The sequence below is a fragment of the Mustela erminea genome, chromosome 4, assembly GCF_009829155.1.
Source record: "Mustela erminea isolate mMusErm1 chromosome 4, mMusErm1.Pri, whole genome shotgun sequence".
NCBI classification, from domain to species: Eukaryota; Metazoa; Chordata; class Mammalia; order Carnivora; family Mustelidae; genus Mustela; species Mustela erminea.
In genome coordinates, this window is record NC_045617.1 from 128,827,937 (window position 1) to 128,852,206 (window position 24,270).

General features: G+C 38.3%; 1 non-coding gene across 1 annotated transcript; it reads left to right on the plus strand.

Moving 5' to 3' along the window:
* Positions 1-4,834: 4,834 nt before the first annotated feature.
* LOC116589494 lies at positions 4,835-4,973 on the plus strand. The gene has a single exon (XR_004285297.1). It is a non-coding gene; the product is annotated as a U4 spliceosomal RNA (small nuclear RNA).
* The last annotated feature ends 19,297 nt before the right edge of the window (positions 4,974-24,270 follow it).

Below are 24,270 nucleotides of genomic sequence, written 5' to 3' on the forward strand. Positions count from 1 at the left end.
AATAACCAAAATAGCCATCAATCAGGGTTCAGCTTAAAAATTGTTAAAAATCCATATGATGAAATGTGATGTGACCTTTATGCTTGACATTGAGGCTTAATGTCACCATGTGCTATGTGTTAGCAAGTAGTAGGGCAGTATGGCCCCTTTTTGTAAAACAAGCATATAAATATAAATAGAATTTAAAATGTTGAGGTAATAGTAGCTTAACTTTGATTATCCCCATATTATAATAAGTAATTCATTTATGTATATAGTACACTGGAGACCTTGTACTGAGAAAAAAAATTGTTTCAGTAAATCAAGTACTTCATCTGCACAGAGAAAACCAGAGCCCTGAGAGTAGTTAACCCAGGAGTTTCCAGAGTCCTCCAGAGTGGAAGCCCAACCCTATTGGTCTCTGAGAAACCCCATTGGCAGGAACCAAGGTGGCAGGGATTGAGGCAGGGGGCACAGTGTGCAGCAGCCTGGTGGTTGGAGGGAGGGGGCAGCCTGGTAGTTGGAGAGAAGGGAGGTACAGCATACACAAGCTCTACCTGTTAAGTAGTTTCCTTCACACTGCCACTTTAATGCCAAGCTTCTAAGGTTGATTCTTATTCTACAAATTAAGAAAAAAAAAGACTAACAGAATAAAAATACTTAGGTGAAATAATAAATACTAGGTAGGAAGTTTAGAGAAGATTTTTCAAAGGTTACAGAAAAAAACCTATGAAAGACTCAAAAAAATTTATTTAAAGATTTTATTTATTTGACAGACAGATCACAATAGGCAGAGAGGCAGGCAGAGAGAGAGAGGGGGAAGCAGGCTCCCTGCTGAGCAGAGAGGCCCAGGTGGGGCTCGATCAAAGGACCCTGGGATCATGACCTGAGCTGAAGGCAGAGGCTTAACCCACTCAGCCACCCAGGTGCCCCAGGACTAAAAATTTTTAATGGAATTATTATTTTTGAAAAATTGAGTTTGCTGAGTGAAATAAGTCAAGCAGAGAAAGTCAATTACCATATAGTTTCACTTACTTGTGGAGCATAAGGAATAACATAGAGGACATTGGGAGAAGGAAAGAAGTGAGTTGGGGAAAATCCGATGGGGAACTGAACTGTGAGAGACTGTGGACTCTGAGAAACAAACTGTGGGTTTTGGAGGGGAAGGGGAGGGGGGTTGGGTGAGCCTGGTGGTGGTATTAAGGAGGGCACATATTGCATGGAGCACTAGGTGTGATGCATAAACAATGAATTGTGGAACACTGAAAAAAGAAAAAAAATTTTAAAAGAAAAATTAAGTTTGGAATAATGAGGTAAAATAGAGGGAAAACTAGAAGTCAGTGAGTTTTAATTGTTAGAAACACAAAAGTAAACACTGAAAATGAAAAATCATTGAGACAGTATGTTTGTAATGTGAAAGTAGATAGTATTGAGGATAAAGAACAATAATAAAAATATAAAAGCTACAAAAGTAAAAAAAGATTTCTGGAAAATGTTTTTACAAGAAAATAAAAGAAAAGGCTTGAAAATTAGAGATGGTAAAAGGGGGAGAAGGAAAATTTAAGCATAAATCGAGATAATAAAACAAGCTGCTACTTAGCAAGGTTATAAGCTAACCGGAATAAGTAGAAATCTTCAAGTGTTCCCTTGGTCATTTCTATGGTGATTTCCTCTTTTATAGTATACAAATACATGAGTTTATCTCTTGTCATATATTCATTTATATTGTGTATTTCTAAATGAATTGCATTATAGTCAGAGAATATGATTGTGTTATTAACAGCCAATTTTTATAAATGTTCAGAATGTGCTCAAAATAATGTATAGTTTAAATAAACCATTTTTAATTGTGTGGCTGAAATCCTTTATGTCTTTATTTTTTATCAAGTTAATCTTTCTTTTTCCTTATACATTTTCCTTGCAATTCCATTAATTTTTGCTTTATATATTGACATGTATTGTTAAGAACATACAAATTTATGATCATTATCTCTTGCAGAATTGTTCTTTTCTTTTTATGAATGTTCCCTTTTATCTTTTTTATATATTCATTTATAATGAATCTCTGTTCTAAAATTAGTCTGTCAGTTTAATTTTTCCAATTAATTTTTCAGTTTAATTTTTTAGTATTGTGTCGTCTGAAATATGTCTCTTATTAATAGGACACAGTTGAATTTAATTTTTAAAAATCAAACTTGAAAGTCCATGTCTTTTAAAAGACTTACAACTTTTTACATTTATTGTAATTACTGATCCCGTTGAATATTTTTCTACCATCTTATTCCATGTTTTTTCCTTTGCTTCCTCTTTTCTCCTTTTCTAACTTCCCTTAAATTTTGTTAATGTTTACCTTATTCCTTCTTATTTCTTTGATACTTTAGATATGTTGTGTTCTGTTCTTTAAGTTGCATTTTTCAATTTTTAACAATCATAATCAACCATAAATGAGAAATTTAAATATTCAGTGTCTTTAGTCTTCTTTCAAGCATGATAAGAAATGCTTCAACTACCCACTGAAAATATTCTTCCATGTGATTATTGTCCATAATTTGAGTTGCACTGCTTTTTTAAACATACATAATTCAAAAATTTAAACATAATTCAAAAATTAGATTTTCCTCTCATTAGTTTGCTTTGGTGAAATATGTTTTATTAATAATTTATATTCACCATTGCTTCTTAGATCTTGTCCTTCCCTTTTGCTTCACATTTCCTCTGTTAAAATATATCTTTATTGGCTATTACAGTGATAATCTGTAGATAATCTTTCTCTAAAAATTTATTTACTTTGCCTTCATGCACAAATAATAGTTTAGCTACGTATAGAATTCTAGGTTGTCTATTTTCCATTCACACTTTAAAAATATTACTCCAGTGTCTCCTATCATCCACTGTGGTTAAGTAGATGTCTTATGTCATTCTAGTCACTGTTTTTATAGGCTTAATGTTTATTCTTTCTAATAACCTTTAGTATTTTATCCCTATTTTTGATATTCAGTGTTTTACTACAGTGCATTTAGGTGTACAATTACGTTTGATTCAGTATATACCTTTACTCTGAAAACCAATGGCTTTCTTCAATTTTGAAAAATTATCATCAATGTATCTTCAAATTTTGATGTTCACCATTGAGCCAATTCTTGCCTTCTTCTAAAACTCCTATTATATAATTACTGAAGCCCCTTGATTTTCCTTCTATGACTCTTAACATCTTTTTCATACTTTATGTTTCTTTTTCCCTTTATACTGCATTCTAGTAATATTTCCAGTTAAGCAATTTTCTCTTCAACTGAGTGGTATAGAGTTTATTTTGTTTAATTTGTTTTTAAATCTCATCTTTTATCATTTTAATCTAGGATTTCTAGTTGGTTTCTTTTCTATTTCTGTCGGATTTTCGTTGTTTATTCATCTTTTATATAAGTTTTTTTTCCTTGATTCTCTTTGAGTATCCAAAGATATAATAGCTCAGCCCAATAGCAGCTATTTTTAGTCAGATAGCAGTCCTGTGTGGGTATATGGGTTGGCAAGCTGACTTTCCTACAAAGAGTCATTGAAGGACACAGGTCTGCCTTTTCTACATGTTCTGAGGTTAAAATGGATGTCTCTAACCCAGTCAATTTGTAGGTGGAAAAAATTTTAGGAGAGGGCTTCTGGGAAGTTTTTGTGGGCCAAATATGCAAACAGTACACCTCATGTCTGCTCACATTTCTTTGGATGATATGGTCGTAATTAACTGCAAGGAAGGCTAAGAAATGCAGTCTAGTTATCTGCTTAATAAGAACAAGAAGTGGAACTCAGAAGAAATAGAAAATTTGAAGACAGACTATCAGCAATGAAATTGAATCACTAATTTTAAAACTCCCAGAAAATGAAATTTCAAGACCAGAATTCACAGGTGAATTCTACTAAACATTTAAAGAAGAATTAATACCTATTCTTCTCAAACTATCCAAAAAAAAAAAAAAAAAAAGAAGAGGAAGAAAAACCCATATTCATTCTACAAGGCCAGCATTACTCTGACACTAAAAACCAGATAAGGATATTACAAAGAAAGAGACCTACAGGCCAATATCTCTGATGAACATAGATGTAAAAATCCTCCACAAAATATTAGCAAAGCAAATCCAATAATGCATTTTAAAAATCATCCACCACAATCAGGTGGGATTATTCCTGGGATGCAAGGGTGGTTCAATATTTACAAATCGATCAGATAAATCACATCAGTAACAGAAAGAATAAAAACCATATGATCACCTCAATAGACACAGAAAAGCATTTGACAAAGCACATCCATTCCTCATCCATTCCTGATAAAAGCTCTCAAAAAAGTAGGTTTAGAGTAACATGCCTCAATACAACAAAGGTCATAATATGAAAACTCCATAGCTAAAATCATACTCAATGGGGAAAAACTGAAAGCTTTTCTCCTAAGATCAGGAACAAGATGAGGATGTCTACTCATACCACTTTTATTCTGCATAGTACTGGAATGCCTCACCACAGGAATCAGACAAAATAAAATTAAAGCATCCAGATTGGTAAAGAAGTAAAACTTTGACTATTTACAGTTGGTATGATACTGTATAGACAAAACCATAAAGACTCCACCAAAAACTACTAGAACTGATAAGTGAACTCTATAAGGTCACAGTACACAAAATCAATATACAGAAATCTGTTGGATATCTATACACAAAAATTAAGTAGCAAAATTAAAATTTAAATAAACAATCCCATTAACAATTGCACCAAAAATAATAAAAACCTAGGAACAAACTTACCCAAGGAGGTGAAGTACCTGTACTCTGAAAACTATAAAACATTGATGAAAGAAATTGAAGATGACACAAACAGCTTTGCGCAGTGGCAGTATCGTAGCCAATGAGGTTTATCCGAGGCGCGATTATTGCTAATTGAAGATGACACAAACAAATGGAAAAATAGTCCAACTCATGAATTGGGAAAATGAGTATTGTTAAAATGTACATATTACCCAAAGCGATCTACAGTTTTAATGCAATCCATATCAAAATACAAACAAGATTTTTTGTAGAACTAAAACAAGTAATTCTAAATTTTGTATGGAACCACAAAACCCTGAAATAACAAAAACAATCTTGAAAAAGAACAAAACTGAAGATATCACAGTTCCAGATTTCAAGATATACTACAGAGCTGTTGTAATCAAAATAGTATGGCACTACACAAAAATAGACACAGATCAATGGAACATAATAGAGAGCCCAGAATAAACAGACAATTATATAGTCATTAGTCTTTGATAAAGGGGGAAAGAATATGCAATGATGAAAAGACAGTCTCTTCAACAAATGTTGTTGGGAAAACTGGACATTTACATGCAAAAGAATGAAACTGGACCACTTTCTTTCTTACACCATACACCAAAACAAACTCGAAATGGCTTAAGGACCTAAATGTGAGACCTGGAACCGTAAAAATCCTTGAAGAGAGCACAGGCAGTAATTTCTCTGACAATTGACATAACATCTTTCTAAATATGTCTCCTGAGGCAAAGGAAATGAAAGCAAAACAAACAAACCAACTATTGGGACTACATCAAAATTAAATTTTCTGCATAACAAAAGAAACAATAAAACTAGGAGACAATATACCAAACAAAAGAAGATATTTGCAAATGACATAACTGATAAAAGGTTCATACCCAAAATATATGAAGAACTTACACAACATGAGGCCTCTGGGTAGCTCAGTCCGTTGAGCACCCTACACTTGATTTCAGTCCAGGTCATCAACACAGGGTCATGAGATTGAGCCCTGTGTCAGGGGAATCTACCTGAGATTCTCTTTCTCTCTGCTCCTCTCCACCCACTGCTTTCTCGCTCTCTCTAAAATAAATAAATAAATCTTTTTTAAAAAAGAGCTTATACACATTAGCACCAAAACAAACAAACAAACAGGTAACCCACTAAAAAATGGACAGAAGACACAAACAGATATTTCTCCAAAGATATCCAGATGGCCAACAGATATATGAAAAGATGTTCAATCCCTCATCATCAGGGAAGTGTAAATCACAACGAGGTAACACCTCATACCTGTCAGAATGGCTAAAATCAAAAAAACAAGAAACAAGAGTTGGCAAGAAAAAAATAACGCTTTTACACTCTTGATGGAAATGAAAACTAGTGTAGCCCCTGGTAAACAGTATGGAGGAGAGGAGGTGCCACAAAAAATTAAAAATAGAATTACCATATGATCTAGTAATTGCAATACTAGAATAGAATACTAGAGAATATGAAACCACTAATTCAAAAAGATATATGTGCTCCTATGTTTATTGCAGCATTATTTACAATAGCCAAATTATGGAAGCAACCCAAGTGTCCATTGATAGATGAGTGAATAAAGAAAAGGGGGTATGTGTGTATGCACACACACACACAGGTATGTAAGCTGCACATGCACACACACACATGCACGTAGGAATATTACTCATCCATTAGAAAAATGAAATCTTGGATGCCTGGGTGGCTCAGTGGGTTAGGTCTCTGCCATCAGCTCAGGTCATGATGCCAGGGTCCCAGGATCAAGACTCTCTGCTCAGCAGGGAGCCTGCTTCCCTCCTCTCGCTCTGCCTGCCTCTCTGCCTATTTGTAATCACTGTCTGTCAAATAAATAAATAAAATCTTAATTAAAAAAATAAAAGCTTGCTATATGAAACAACATGGATGGATCTAGAGAGTATAATGCTCAGTAAAATAAGTCTGTCAGAGAAAGAGAAACACCATATAATTTCACTCATGTGGAATTTAAGAAACAAAACAAATGAAAAAAATAAAAATAGACAAACCAAAAAGCAGACTAACTATAGGGAACAAACTGATGGTTCTCAGAGGGGAGGAGGGTAGGGGGATGGGTGAAATAGGTGATGGGGATTAAAGAATATACTTAGCATGATCAGCACTGAGTAATGTATGGAATTGTTGAATCACTACATTGTACCCCTGAAACTAATATAATGCACTCTGTTAAATCTACTGGAATTTTAAAAATGGGATGGCGTATATTTTCCCTAGCTAAGTAATCTTCTATTCTTATTGTTTTGTCTAGAATGAACTAATCTCCCAATAGCTTCTTTTGTTGGTAGTCTTCCTTAGCGCTCATTTTCAACCTGTTTAGGAACTTTAGTTTGTATGCTCATCTTGAATGGAAGTGTCTCTCTCCTCTCCTCTCTTCTCTTCCTTCACCTAAATTCCCTGCCTACAGTTTGGTGACACCTCTATGTGCCCCCCTCTCAGGTCTCCGAAAACTGACCCAGATATTGTATTGGTGGTTCAAGACGTCCATGATACGGAGAATTTTGTATCTCAGATTAAGTCATTGGGGCAGCAGGTTGTTTGACCCAGACCCTGCTTACAAGATTGAGTATGTTTCCTCTTACCTCTCTGCTATTTGTAGGACCCAGGGGCTCCAAAGTGGAATAAGAAATCAGTGGTAATTTCGCCAAACCTCTTCAAACAGATTTAATTACAAACTAAATTGGTAAATTTTTAAAAATTACAAATTAAATTGGTAATTTAAATAAAATCTAAATTACCAATATAAGAGGAGCCCCATTCCAGCATCTAGTTTCATGCAATGCCCAGCACAGATTTCCCACCACCAAGTGAAGTGCTTATAGTGCCCATAACTTTGCAAAATATAACCTCCCATCCATTTCACCTACTTCAGGAACTAAGCCCAGAAGGCCCATGACTTCAGCACGTCCCTCTAGTTGTGTTTCTTCTACACTTCTGGACCATGAAAATTTTGTATTGTTTTCTAATGACTCTATAATTTGTTAATGTCTTCTTTTTTGTGGTATCTATCATTGGTACATGATGCCTTTGGAGAAGATTTATTGTGAGAATAGTAAATTTATAATATTATTTGGACCTTGGTAAAAGAAAAAAAAAGAGAAAAGGGAGGAGGAGTAGAAAAGGTAGGTGGAAATTAACTAAAAGTGGACTAATAGTGTGAGTTAAGCCCCATGGTTTCCCTATAGGTCACTTGTCATTTTGATGTCCTACATTCATGGAGAAGTAACAGACACAAATAACACAGTGCTTTTACTCCTAAGTCCAGAGGATGCCCTTCAACTCACAGATGTGATGTCTCAGCTTTTACCTCTAAGAACATGGCATTGTCTATATAGAAACAACCCCAGGGCCCCAGAATAGAATGTTGTAATTATTCTTGATCCATAAGCTTCCTGATAAACATACTAATGACCAATGTCCAGTGTAAAGTGCCAGAGTAGCATGGTGGATGAGTGAGAGATTGACTTTGGGGACGGATAGTCTGTGCCACCGTGACCTGTGAGATCTTGGGCAGTTTGGGAAACTTCTCTGACCCTCCACTCTCTCATCTGCAAAATAAGGATAATAATAGTATCTTCCTCAAAGTTTTATTTGCATTAAATGAGTAAATATTTGCAAAGTGCCAGTGCCTAGCCCATAGCAAGTGCTATGTAAGTACTTGCCAAGTTAAAACACACACACACACACACACACACATATATATATATATATATATATATGAATATGATTCAGGACTTCCTTCATTAGCTGTTTATCTCATCCACTGTCAACCATAACCATTGACTGGCAGAAATCTGTATCTCTAATTTAAACCTTCTCCAGAACCCCAACCGTTTACTTCCAACTGCCTATTGGCTGTCTGTACTTGGTTGTCACACCAATACAGCAAACACAATAACCAAAACTAAATTACCTTTCCCTGCCTACCTGCCTCTCTTCTCATGCTCCCTTCTTCATCATTGGTATCATCATTCACACTAAAAGTAACCTGGAGGTCCTCCCAGATGGCACTCTTCACTTCTCTTCCCCATTCCCCCAGCTTGCGTTGATGGTATAGTGGTTAGCATAGCTGCCTTCCCATTCCCCCAGCTTCCTTGCTCTCCTGACACACACCACTCCCACTTCCAATAAAATCAAACTTTGACCACTGTTCCCCTTCCACACCCAGACTCCATTTCCATCCCCTCTACTACTTACTGCCTTGGTCCCAGCCCTCTTCAAGTTTCTTAGGGAAGAAGGAAGGAGAATGGATGCTGACTTCATAATAGTAGTGCCCACTAAAGAGCAGAACAAACACATTCCCATTACTGATATCAAAAAATTCTCATCCCAGCAACCATGTCACACTGAAGGTTGGTCTCTCACATCATCTTTCCAATGCTGGGAAGTATAGTTCTTTGGTGCTAGAGCCAAGGGACAATGTAGTCTGACTGCTGAGAAAAGACCAATAATGTAAACAGCCACCGTGAACAAGAAACTATGTGAACAAGGATTTTGGAGTAGAGCCCAGTCAGGGCAGAATAAATATATTCTGAAATCACAGCCTATCTCAGTCCCCCTCCCTTTCCTTTTCTCAGTTTAATTATTTGAATTAAAGAGTATGTGAATTTAAAATGTTAAAGATGTAGACAAAGTGTTGGATAAATTTTCACTCCCACCAAAATGGTGATAGATACAAGTTTCTCCAAACCTGGGCCCCCTGGGCCAATGCTGGCTATTATTGGACTTAAATTTTTGCCAATCTGACGAGTAAAATCTGCACACCATCTTGTTTTGATTTGTATTTCTTCAATTATGAATAAAGTTGAACATCTTTTCATATGGTAAAAAATCATTTTCATTTTTCTTTGCATGCCCACTTATGCCCTCTGTCCTTTTTTGGTTATTGAATGGATGACTCTTTTTCTCACTGATTTGTAAGAGTACTTTCTATATTAAGACAATTAACTCTTTGTGATATGAATTGCAAACACTTTTCCCTTTTTGTCTCTCCCCCCCCTCCCATTTTTTGTGGTAGACTTTTCAAGACAATACTTTTTAGTTTCTATGTTATAAAATATATTAATATTTTTCTTTATGATGTGTTGATTTTGTGTTTTGATTGTTTAGAGCTTTGATAACTTAAAGGATTAAAGTCTGTATGAAGAGTGTTACTGGAAATTGCTATCTCTCCTCTTCCTCAGCCCATCCAAGCAGTCTGGTTTCTCTCCCCATGAGCTGAGCCCCCTCCTTCAACTGGGCTGACACTCAGTTGAAGACTTTCATGATCATCACTTTGTCATAAACTCAAGAGTTCATTGTATGCCAGGCACTGTTTTGGCTCTGAAGATAAGATTCAGAGGTGAAGAAGATCTTGCCCTCCAGGAGCTCCTTGAGTCATGTGAACAAATACATTGTATAAAGTACATGATAAAAGTCCGCACAGGGTAGCGCAGGGCCAAAATAAAACCTAACAAAACCAGCTCAAGAAATTTTATAAAGGTGGTACCATTTGGTTTGAGTCTTGAACACAGAATAGGTTTCCACCAGGTAAAGGAAGTAGAATCACAAGGGGAATTGCAGACAGATGGACAATCTGACTGCAGCAGGTGACTATAGTAATAGAAAATTGATTACATATTGGGTGGTTAGTCAAACTAAGATAACAAGAATTATGGGATGTAAATTTCTTACTGATGGAGTAAGGGGGAAACTAGTTTGAACCCTGTAGTCTTGTTTTGGAAGTGAAGACATTAGTGTGAGCTGGAAATATACATAGAAATAGAGATAGGGAGATATATAGGGATACATACCTATATGAAGAGATACATATCTATATGCAGAAATATACATCTCAAGGTTGAAGCAAATACAGTTGTAAATGCCAGGTACCAGGTATATTCCCTTGTCTGGTTTTCTAAGGGAATCTAGAAGCTACAACACCCAGTAGTAATAAAAACACTTACTATCTAAATTTTGGCTTCTAAATATCATTCTGCACTGAATGGAGCAAGAGTTTCTTGAAGAAATGACTGATTTAATGACTCAAGAAGAGAAAGGACAAGATGAGCCTGGAATATCTGTTTCTATCAGAAGGAAAACAAGTGTTCCCCAAATGAGAGAACATTTCAAAAGGACACAGAAGCCAGCTTAACGAGGCAACTACTGATCAAATCAGGGATAATCTGATCACTAAAATAAATAGTGATAATTACAGATCACAGACCATTAGATAAAATAGAATCTCATGAATCCATACTGACTTATATACATAAATATGTTGAAATTTTGATGTGGAAGGATATATTCACATTGTCTCAAAGTATATCCCTTCAAAGTGCTTATTAGTTCCAGTAGAAAATGGAGTGACTCTGCAGTAGAAAAGTCGGGCAGATAATTACTTTAATCAAGTGATCAAATTAAACTTTTCCAATGATTAAACAAATTGAAATCCTGTGCCAGATGATAGGATATAAGGAGACAAATATGGTATCATTTTTGTGCTATTTCTGCCAAAGATGCAAAGCGTGAATCCAGTCATGGGGAAACATCAGATAAACTCAAGCTGAGGGACATTCTACAAAATCACTGGGCTATCCACTTTTAAAATGTCTGAGTCACAAAAGTCAAGGGTTCTATAAAGGGCATCACTGGGATGAGTAGCAAAACTTGAATGAAGTCTGTGGGTGAGAATTCTTTGTTCATAAGAAATATGCACTAAATTATTCTGGTGGATGGGACTTCAGGTTGACCAATTACTGTCAAATAGTTCAGAGAAAAAAAGCTTCGTACTGTTCTGCAGCTTTTCTGTAAATTTAAGAGTGTTTCAAAAGCAAAAAAATATATAAATAAAGGGAAAATTTTTGTCTTAAGATACAGAAAGATGCTTGTGGGTGACTTCTAGAAAAGTTGTTCCTCCTCCTGAGTAGATTATTTCTCTTCTGGATAATGTTGGGCATTGAGGCGAAATCTGGAGTGGTGCCTGAAAGGAAAGCAAAGCCAAGAGGAACCAGGTATGTGGATCCAGAGCCACTGGATTAAATCAGCCCAGGACCCATTCTTCCTCTGGACCCTTCCCGTTACAGGCATCATTAAAATTCCTTATCATTTAAGCTAGTTGTGTTGGGTTTTCAATGATTCGCCACCAAAAGCTCCCTGACTCATTCATAGTCCATTGAAAAAGCATTCCAATGTCCTCCAGCAATAAATCCCACTCCCATTCTAAGAAATACTTTCCATTTATTAGATACTTAAGTGGAAATCTTGCTCATGGGTAAATAAAGTGGATCCTGTTTACTAACAGGAAATGTGTGCATTGAGTATCTTCTAGAGCCTGTGCCTTTCAGATTCCAAGTAAAATGCAGACTAAAGAGTAAAGGAATATGCTTAGTTTATCACAGTGAGGCACCTCAGTAGGACAAGAATGAATACTGACTGAGGAGAAGGGAGTTGGGGTAAATTGGAAGGGGAGGTGAAGCATGAGAGACTATGGACTCTGAAAAACAATCTGAGGGGATTGAAGTGGCGGGGGTGTGGGAGGTTGGGGTACCAGGTGGTGGGTATTATAGAGGGCACGGATTGCATGGAGCACTGGGTGTGGTGAAAAAATAATGAATATTGTTTTTCTGAAAATAAATAAATTGAAAAAATTTTTTAAAAAATGAATGAATACTGACTAGTCATGTAACTAAGTTGAAAACAATCCAAGACAATTTTTACAAATTTGCAAGTATTTCCCCCGTCTTTCCTTTTCTATCTAATCACCTTATTTAATTCTATTAAAACTTCTACTAGCTTTACTCTTCTGGTTATATCTTATTATTCTTTCTTCAGAAACCTTGAATAACTCACCAATACCTAAAAGATAAAGTCGTGACACTTGAGACCCTTTCTAAGCATACCCCTTCACATCTGTCCTCTCTTTCTCAATATACTTGATTCTCCAGCCATGCTGTTCACATGGGAGTATGCTATATACTGGATGTTTTTGTCCCCCACCCTCCAAAATTCACATGTTGAAATCCTGGTCCCCAGTGTGATAGTATTAGGAGATGGTTAGGTCATAAGGCTGGAGCCCTCATGAATAGAATTAGTGCCCTTATAGAGAACTTTTTTCCCATTCTGTCATGTGAGGGCACATCAAGAATAATAGCTGCCTATGAACCAAGAAGCAAGCTTTCATCAGAAACTGAATGTGCTGTCACCTTGACCTTGGACTTCCCGGTCTCTGTAACTATAAGAAACAAATTTTGGTCCTTTATAAGCCACGCAGTCTATTATATTTCTGTTATAGACTGAACAGACTAAGACAGACTAAATTCCACTTGTGAAGAAGAAATTTACAAGTATGGGAAGGGGAAAAAACTAGACCAAACTGTGAGATGTTGTTTGGAATTGAAGACATTGATGTGAACTCAAAGATTTCAGTATGTTTCGATGGATATAGAAATAACTACAGGCATGAGTGCAAGTATATATCAGGGTCTATTCCCTGTATACTGAGAGGACCTAGAAGCAATAGTACTCTAGTAATCAATGAGAGCACCTGCTCATAGGAATCTTCATGAACTTTTACTTCTTTATGTTCATTTATGCCCAACCCTACCATTTCCTGCATTAAAACACCTTTGTCAGCCTATCAAAATTCCACTGAAATGAAATTATAAAATATAAAGCACCAAATATATGCCATCAACTATTATTTATCCCTGCCTCTCCATCAAAGTCTGGTGTAAATGTCATCTCTCTTGTGAAGCCTCTTCTGGAATATGCAGGCAGAATTTACATTTACTACTTTTGCACATGGAAGATGCCCTATACCTTCCTGTAACATCAGTTCACCCTTCTTTGTAACTGTGATAGTTGTTTACAGGCCCATCTCTTCACTGTATTGTGAATTTATGTAAGTGGGAACTGACTCTGTTTTTCTTTGTCCCCCTGAAGCCCTCGCACAGGGCCTGGCAAATATTAGATGCTCAGTGAAGGCATTTTGAATGAGATGGAGTCTTCCTCTGTGGAACAGACTGAAGTTAATTGGCCTGCCTACAGAGCTAGTCCCTGGAACCGGCCTAATTAGCAATGGGCTCTACCTAAGGAAACCATTCTCAGGGACAAAGCCACCAGAGCTCTTTGTTCCAGCCCTATTTCTGTAGAAGGCTATTTTGCTTTGCTGAATAGGAGGCAATCTTCACGGAGGTGACTAACCCGCTCAACAGGTCTTTCTCAGAAACATTTGATTGGATTCTCTGTTTTTGTACAAAATAAGCTATACTCTACTTTACAGTTGAAGCTGGTGAAGGCACAAAGTGAATGTCCACCTTTATTATGACAGGTTCCTTAGAGTCTGGCTGAGCTGGGCAAGATCCCCAGGATGATGACCAAATTCTGGCTCCCCAGGAAGGCTGTGGGGCTCCAAACATATTGTTCTGAGTAAAGCTCCTAACCAGCTCCTGAAGTTTTCTTCACTCACCAGGCAGACAAGGACCAGATTCAGAAAAGTGCTTTGCAGCCCAAGAATCTTGGACAGCAGAAGGAAATGGTGTATCTTCCCTTAGACTCTGACCTTGACCAAGTTCTCTATTAGTTTTCTATTGTTGCCAGAACAAATCAAATGAATTTGGTAGCTCACATTTATTATCTCACAATTCTGTAACTCAGAAGTCTGGGTAGAGTGTAGCTCGGCTGGGTCCTCTTTTTGGAGTCTCACAGGGGTGAAATCAAGCTATTATCAGAACACCATCCCTTAGGGAAGGCTCTAGAGGAGAATCAGCTTCCAAGCTCACTCAGATCGTTGAATTCATTCCTTTAGGATTGCAGGGACCACTGCTTGCTCTTGAGGCCTCTCTTGCGTCCTTGTACGTGGCTCTTATACCTCAAGACCAATAAAGACACACTGAATCCCTCTCACAACTGGAATCTCCCTGACTTCCCCCTTCTACTGCATCTCTCTGCCTCCATCCAGAGAGAGAGATGTCTGCTTTTTAAGGTCCCAGATGATTAGATTGGGCCCACCTGGGTAACCTCCTTATCTTAAGGTCAGTAAGTTGAAGTATAATGGCACAATATTGGATCTAACCTTTGACAGAGCCCTACATTTACATCACAGAGTAGACCCCACCCGGCATAAATATCACTGGGCTTTTTCATGGTCGAGGACAGCTGGTCTTTGATTTGCAATATGTAGGAAAACAAACAAACAAACAAACTCTGGTGGCTCTGTCGGTTAAGTGTCTGCATTCAGCCCGGGTCATAATCCCAGGGCCTGGGATTGAGTCCCACATCAGGCTCCTTGCTCAGCAGGAAGCCTCTTCTCCTTCTATCTGCTGCTCCCCCTGCATGTGTGCTCTCTCTCTCTCTCTCTGACAAATAAACAAAATCTTTAAAAACAAATAAATAAATCTCCAAATAGAGAAAATCTAGGCCTTTGAGCATGTGTATGAGACACATTTTTATTCTTCTTTAGGCTTATGGTATTGCACCCACAGTCCATCCTCGACATCTAGGAGCTGCTGAGAAGCACAGGTAAATCCAGGAAATCCAGGACCTGGAGTCCAAAGGGTGCCTGAGGACCATGAGAAACCAAGTGAGAACACACAGCAAGACTAGGGATCAGTTATTACAAGACATGAGTATAGAGTTAGGTCTAAAATAGGACAAGGAGGGGATATAAGGAAAAATTCTCATTTGGTAATAGATGAAGGAAACCTAGGATCAAGTTTCATATCTAACCAAGTGCTATAAGCAGGTGATAGACACAAGTTCTAATGGAGGCAACCAACCTTCATTGGCATCAAAAATGGGGAGATATAGCTGTGGGTATCTGATAAAATCAAGGGAAATTGAGGTCCAAAGAAAGAAAATCCATTCTCGGGAAGAACACGGGTAATAGGCAAGGACTATATAATAAGGAACACAAGCAGGATGTGGGTTTCTAGGATCAAATAGATGCCGATTACTTGTCTATTTGGCAAGTAATCAGCATCCAGAATCAGTGGGCTAAGAACAGATAAGCTCTATAGTACCTGTGCTTTGAAACTAAATCTGATCCATGGGAGTCTGGAGCAAGGTCAAAACTAGGGAGAAAAAAAAGGGAACCAGTTACACTGTACCAGGCCCTGTTCCAGGCACTGGAGATATAACTACACATGTCACATTTCTTTGGTCAAGGATCATATGGTCTAGGAGGCAATTATTCAATTACATGAGAAGAGCCAAGAGAAGTAAACAGCAAGGCTACGGTGGCATATAAAAGTAACAAGAGAGGATTCTAGAAGTATTGGTTCCATGTTGAGACCTAATGGTCAAAGAGGAGTCAGGTAGTCTCCAGATGCCTCCAAAGCTGGGGAAAGAGTCAGAATGGGGAGAGATTATGGTCTTTGAAGAGTATTTTAAGGATGTGTTATTTTAATGAAAAGGTCTAAAATTGTCTTCTCTATTTTGGCTAGAAATTTCTCTCTGCCCCCTCTCTCCACCATGGAACAATGTCAGAATTCAAGACTAAACCTATTAACCTGACATTTTCTTTCAGCATTAAAAGAGTTAGAGCCATGACTGGTTCTTCAGACCTTTCTCCTATTTGCTGAGGTTTACACCTCTCTTAGCTTCCTGTGGCTCAAGGTGCAGTCATGACTGGTACTGTTCTTGGGCTCATGTCACCTGTTTAGAAATGATTCTTAGACCATCTGGACAGCCTTCTGTTTCTCAGAAATGACTTCTAGCCAGAGAGACACATGCTTTATTCTTTCTACTATATATGTTTCAGCAGTCTACATCCCTCCCCACAATTTGTCCAGCTATGGTCTCTGCTCAACTTGAACTGTCAGTACAACCATTCAACAAACATGGTCCAAAGCATACAGTTATGCATTGCATTACACCAAGTCAGAGAGGCTTATTGGCTGAAACTTTGTTGAACCAGAATACCAAGGTAAGCTAGAATCCTTGGGGTTTAGCTATCTACTTCAGAGTAAAGTTAGTTAATGAAGAGAAAGTTTGTTCTAAGGCTGTACCCTCTGTTCTATATGTGTCTTCTAATATTGAGTGAAAAAGAAATCCTATTTGGCAAGTAATCAGCATTCCTTCCTTTATCTAAGCAATGTTCAAAGATCCCCTAATAAAGGTAGCAAAGACTTCTTTGAAGTTTCAGTGTACTTAGAATTATATATGGCTTGAGCTTATCCAAGTTTGCTCATAGCACAGATGACCAAACTAAGCAAGACTGAAGAAGAGAGTTAGTTAGGGATAGTAACTCTGAGGAGTATGCTAGTTTTTCTATCCTCCATTTTGGTGCAATCATGGGAATGGAAGCACTGGGAATCTATAGAACTGCCATAACTAAGGCCATAACTTAGGGTTCTTCAGGGAAACAAAACCAACTGGATGTAGTTATTATATATATTTATTTATACCCATATTTATTTTATGCATATATTTATATGTATATTTATATATATGTTTATTTATACATATATACATGTATTTATATATGGATAGATTTATTTTGAGGAATTGTCTTACATTATCATGGAGAATGGCAAGTCCAAAATTTGCAGGGTAGGCTGGCAATCTGGAGACCCAGAAAAAATCCCATGTTGCATTTCCAGTTTCAAGTTGTGGAAACTTCAGAATCTATGTTGCAAAGGCCATCTGTTGACAGAATTCCCTCTTGCTTGGGGAACGTCAGTCTTTTGTTCTGTTCAGGCCTTCATCTGATTGAATAAGGTTCACTTACATTATGGAGGGCAATCTGCTTTACTCAAAGTCCACCAATTTATATGTTAATGTCATCCAAAAAGACTCTCACAAAAACACCCAGAATAATCTTTGACCACATATTTGGGCACCATACCCCAGCCAAGATGGCACACCAAATTAACCATTACAACCTCTAATAATTCAGGATGTTCTCCTTTTCCTTTATTGATAAAGGCCTCAGGACCAGCTGGTTTTCCTTTGCTCTTTATTCCTCTCCACTTTGTGATCCCCTCTGGTTCTTCTGGCCCCAAGCCTGGCTGAAGAGGGGCCAGCCTCCCAAACTATACTAAGACAGGCATATAGGCCTATTTTGTTTGCAAAGTTTTTCTACACATCGTGGCCAGGAACAAATAAGATACAATAAAAAATACAAATGTGGAGATTGCAGGCTATGTTCTTCCCCATCCTTGACCCAGTTCTTGATCCCCTTTCTGAGGAGGTAATGGAAAATGCCAGGCTTCTGTTGTCTACATATATCCTTGAAGACAGATCTTCTCCAACCACTGGTCTCTGACAACTGAAGCTCCAACAAGGTAAAACATAGCCCAATGCAAGAGCCTCTAATCTGAAGAGGATTGTTTGCATTTCTAAAGAAATTTTCAACTCCCTGATCTTCAAGCCCTGTTCTTCAAGCAAGAATACTCCCCTGGGGTATATTCTCCCTGGAGTCTTGTCCCTAGAGAGGAGTTTATAAAATCCTTAGAACACTGGATATAACCATTTCAAAAAGCTTAAATCGTCATGGTTTCCATCTGGGCAGAAAATAAGAACTATTCCCCTTCTCTTCTCTTCTGCCTCTCACTGAATACCAGTAAAGTCTGAAATTTCCCCCTTTTCCGAAGAAAAGAATGCTGTGGCGACGGTATGAGGCCTCACTGTGTGAGGCACTGCCCTCTGGCCCAGCCCTGTCACCAGCCCAGACCCAGTTCCCATAGCTTGCCATTATCTGGTCCACTCCCCTTTCCAAAGCTAAGCCAGATGGGCAAGACAGTAGGAAGCTGCAGCTTTTTCTCTCCTCTTCTTAACTGTTTGGAATCTTTTACAGTTATTCAGGAGAGGGGGAAAAATAGGTAGTCTTAAGAATGGCAGAAACCGTCCAAAGAGGCCAAAGTGTCAAAATGTTTGAGGAGCCCTTCCTTGTTTTATCACTTTTTGACTGTGCCTTCTTTTCCATCTCATCTCCACTGATAACAGATGAGACCATGGTCTCACCATTTGATGCATCCATGACCCCAACTACCTCCTCACTGACCTCCATCTCACTGCCCTTTCTACAAATCCTCTGCCCTTCAATCCATCTTCCATATGGTGTTCAGGCTACTCTTTCCAAAAAATCCCCTTCAGAGAAATACATCCCCATTCAAAACTTCCAGTGGGTCCCCAGTTCCTACCCCAGACCTTCCACAACCTGATAATTTCCAATATGTCCACCCACCATTGATTCATTGACTCATCCATTCAATCATTCAGTAACTGTATATATATATATATATATATATATAGAGAGAGAGAGAGAGAGAGAGAGAGAGAGAGCGCACACCTATTATGTGTCAGGCCCTAGTGATACAAGTCTCTGCTCCATGTGGCCTTACAGCTTGGTTGAAAAAATGGAAACTCTGATAAGTCATTTCAATGAAGTATGATAAGGAGGAAAGACAAAACACCAGGATCCTCTCCCATATTTGTGTGGGCAAACCTGTTCCCACTTGGTTGGTTTCTTCATTGACCACCAAAAAGGCAACACATTCTTTCCTCTGAGAATTTGCTCAAGCATTTCCCTCCTGTATGCTGTCCTCCCACCCCAAGGTCTATGTGATCTTGAAGGCCCAAATCATATCCTGCCTGCTCTGTTGAGTTTTTCCTGGTCCATGAAGCTCATAAGGAACCTTCATTTCTGCGTAGCCACAAACAGTCATAATGAGCCCAAAGCTTGGTTCTGAGCATCATCTCTGATGCCCTGTAACCTGCATTCTGCACTCTGCATTCCAATTTGTCAAGAGGGAGTAGTCATCCCCAGTCCTCTTAGCCAGGGTAGCTCGTGTTGGGGGGCAGCAAGAAATATATCCTTACCTACCCCTTTTCTAGCCCTTAATGTTCTAGGCACTACTTAATGCTCTAGGCATTGTTTCTGTAACCACTCTGCAAATATTTGTTACCTCTGTTTTGCAGAGGGGGATAAAACTAAGTCTATAAAAGGTAAAGTAACTTTCCCAAATTCAGCCAGATAGTCTGGTTGGCTGCAAGATATTACCCCAGGTCTGTCTCCTGCAGCACTCCCCTGTTTTCTCTGCCACTACCGCCTTCCTGGTCAGCACCCTGGAGGGTCAGAAGCTGCTTCCTCTCAAGGGGAAGAAGCATGGTGGGAATTTCAGAGCCCCAGACTTGCTGAGTTTCTAATTAGAGCCAATTATCCTTCCAGCTTCTGGATTGCAAAATACAGGCAAAGTTTCTATGCCTGAGCACACAAGGCCTCAGGACCCTTACTCAGGCTCCCCCAGCCCTGCCTCCCAAGCCTGTGATCTGACTTGTGTTCTTACTCATCTTCATTCAGAAGCAGGCAGGGTGGCGTGATGGCAGCATGGCTCACAGATGCAGAGAAGCCCAGAAGGATGAAAAGGAGTAGCAGCCGTGGGCGTGTGCTGGGTGGGAGAGGCCAACAATGAAACTGTGCTAGTCAGAGATTCAGATTCCAGCCCTGCCTCTCTTGCAATATTAAGAGCTGCCTGTCATTTACCTCATGCACTGAGCTACTCTTCACATGCTCTGTCTCGGTTAATACTCTAGTCACTAAAGACTAGCGTGGAAATAACCGAGGTAGCTCTTCCAGTGACATCTTATTTCACTGGATGCTGGGTACAAGTTTTCTCAGCTTCTGTGCAGAGCCCTTGGGAGAGGCTGTGTGTTTGAAGCTGTCAGGCTCCCCTGGGCCCCAAATAAGGCATGAAAAAAAGACCTGCCACTGAAGGTGGAGACCTGTCCAGATGAGGGATTCCAAGCCAGGACAAAGACATTATTTCTCCACTTCCTAAAAATATACACACATACCACCACCACGGCCACCCCTTTCATTCTCTGTTAACTCTTACAGCTTCTTAGCTGTTTCCACCATGTCTCTATTATTCTACTGGGTTGCAGAGAAGGTGCTGATTTCACCCCATATCTACACATACGCGTGGGATGCACACAGGAGCACGCACACACATTCTGACTCTACAAACTGCAGAATGGGGGTGCTGGAGGGATCTCCAGAGGTTCTCTAATGAGGCAATAGCAAGCAAAACGTTCTATATCAATAAGGGTTTCTCCACACTAATCCATCCATAAAAATGAAACTGGGAGTTTGGGCTGGACTGTCATTTCTAAGGTTGTGTGTCTCTCCCTACCCTTCTGAACCCTGACTCCTCAAGATTCCCTGAAGGCAGGACAATGACATAGTTCTTGTCTTTGCTTCACAATTTACTTTTCACCTTGAACAGTCTAACAGAGTGCCAGCCCACCCCAGGCGGCCAACTCACAAGTTGCAGGTAGGGTAGAAGGAGGTCATTTTGCCTCCCATTACCTTTGGGTTCAAGACAGCATTTTTTCCCCAGCTTCATTCACAAATAAAATTGTGTATATTTAAAGTATACAACATCATGACTGACTATGTATACACTGTGGAAATGATGACCATAATTTAGTTAATGAATGCATCCATCATCTTACGTAGTTACCATTGTGTGTGTGTGGTGAGAACCCTTAATATCTACTCTCTCAGCAACTTTCAAGCATACAATTGTGTTAATTGTAGTTACCATACTGTACATTACATACCCAGCACTCATTTATCTTATAACTAAAGGTTTGTGCCCTTTGACCAACCTCTCCCTATTTCCACCCTTACACCCCAAGCAACCCCCATTCTACTATGTTTCTAAGAGTTCAATTTTTTTCAAGATTCCACATATAGGTGAGATCATACAGTATTTGTCTTTCTGTATCTGCTTTATTTCACTTACTTTAATGCCCTCAAGTTTCATCTGTATTGTGTCACAAATGGCAGAAGTTCCTATTTTATGGCTGAAAAATATTCCTCTGTGTGTGTGTGTGTGTGTGTGTGTGTGTGTGTGTCACATTTTCTTTATCTATTCATTATTGATGGACCCCTGGGTTGTTTCCATATCTTGGTTATTGTGAATAATGCTGTAACGAACAGGAAAACACAGATATCTCTTGAGAAACTAATTTCACATCCTTCAGATATGTATTCAGAAGTGAAATTGGGTCATAGGGCAGTTCTATTTTTAGTCTTTTGAGAAACCTCCATTCTGTTTCCCACAGTGGCTGCCCCAGGCTAAATTCCCCCCAGCAGTGTGCAAGCATTCCTTTTACCCCACATCCTTGCCAACACTTGTTATAGTTTATCTTTTTGAAAACTCTTGTCTTCTGAATAACAGGTGTGAGGTGCTACCTCATTATGGTTTTGATTTGCATTTCCCTAAGGATTAATGATTTTGAGCACCTTTTTATGTCTCTGTTGGCTCTTTGTATGTCTTCTTTGGAAAAATGTCTGTTGAGTTCCTTCGTCCATTTTTTAACTGGTTTTCTGCCCTTTTTGCAATTGAGTTATAGGAGTTCCTGATATCTTTTAGATATATCAGATCTATGATTTGCAAATGTTTTCTCCCATTCCATAGTTTGCTTTTTCATTCTGCTGAGGGTTTCCCTTGCTCTGAAAAAGATTTTAGTTTCACGTAGTCTCTCTTCTTTGTTTTTGCTCCCTTTCTTGTGTTTTCGGTGTCATATCCAAAAAAAAATCACTGCCAAGGCCAAGGCCGAGGAGATTTTTTTCTGTTTTCCTTTAAGAGTTTTATGCTTTCAGGTCTTATATTTAAGTCCTCACTGAATTTTGAGTCAATTTTTTGAGTGGTATAAGATAGGGGCCCAGCTTTGCTCTTCTACAGGAAGACATTTAGTTTTCCAACACCACTTACTGATTATCTTTTCCCCATTGTGTATTCTTGGTACCCTCTTCAAAGATCGGTTGACAGTATAGGTATGGCTTTATTTCTGTGCTCTCTATTCTGTTCCATTGGTTGATGTGCCTATTTTTAATTTCCCCTACCATCTTGCTTTGATTACCCTAGCTATGTACTGTGGTTGAAATCAGGAAGGGTGATATCTCCAGCTCTCTTCTTTCTCAAGATTTTTCTGGTCATTCAGGGTATTTTGTGGGTCCTTATGAAGTTAGGTTTGCTTTTTCTATTCCTGTAAAAGATACCATTGAATTTTTTCATAGGGATTGCATTCAATATGTAGATTGCTTTGGGTATAATGGACATTTTAACAATATTAATTCCCAATTTGTGAACATGGAATATCTTTCCTTTTATTTGTGTCTTCTCCAATTTGTATTATCAAAGTCTTAAAATTTCAGTGCAGGCCTTTTACCTCCTTGGTTAAATATATTCCTAGGTATTGTAAATGGAATTGTTTTCTTAGTTTCTTTTTCAGATATTTTGTTATAGTGTATAGAAATGCAGCTGAGTTTTCTATGTTGATTATATATAGCAACTTTATTAAATTCATTGATTAGTTCTAACAGGTCTTGTTTGTTTGTTTGTTTGTTTTTGGTGGAATCTTCAGGGTTTTCTATAAATAAGATTATATCATCTGCAAGGAGAGACTTTTACTTCATGCTTCCTGTTGTGGATGGCTTTTAGTTTTCTTCTTGCCTGCTTGCTCTTGCTAGGTCTTCCAGTACTATGCTGAATAAAAGTGGCAAAAATGAGCATCTTTGTCTTGTTCCTGATCTTAGAAGAAAAGGCTTTCAGCTTTTCATAACTGGGTATGTTTCCTGTGGGCTTTTTATATGTGGTCATTACTATCTTGAGGTACATTCCTTTTACACCTAATTTGTTGAGTGTTTTCACCATGAAAGAACGTTGAATTTCATCAGATGTTTTTCTGCATCTATTGGGATGATCATATGATTTTTATCCTACATTCTGTTCATATGATTTAATTAATTTGTTTATGTCAAAGTATCCTTGCATTCCACTTGATGATAGTATACAAGCCTTTTAATGTGCTGCTGAATTCAGTGTGCTAATATTTTGTTGTGAATTTTTGCATCCATAGGCATCATGGATTAATTAGCCTGTAATTTTCTTTTCTTGTAATGTGCTTCTCTGACTTTGATTCACTTGGCAGTTCGTACGTTTCTAAGAATGTTTCCACTTCTTCTAGGTTGTCCAATTAGTGGGCATATAATAATTCATAGTGGTCTCTTATTAAGCTTTGTGCTTCTGTGATATCAACTGTAATACCTTCTCTTTCATTTCTGATTTTATTTAAGTCTTCTCTTTTTTCCTTAGCTTAGCTAAAGGTTTGTCAATTTTATCTTTTCCAAGAAACTGTTTTTTTTGTTGTTTTTGTTTTTTAAATTTTTTATTTTTTATAAACATATATTTTTATCCCCAGGGGTACAGGTCTGTGAATCACCAGGTTTACACACTTCACAGCACTCACCAAAGCACATACCCTCCCCAATGTCCATAATCCCACCCCCTTCTCCCAAACCCCCTCCCCCCAGCAACCCCCAGTTTGTTTTGTGAGATCAAGTGTCAATGGATAAAGAAGATGTGGTATATATACACAATGGAATACTATGCAGCCATCAAAAGAAATGAAATCTTGCCATTTGCGACAACATGGATGGAACTAGAGCGTATCA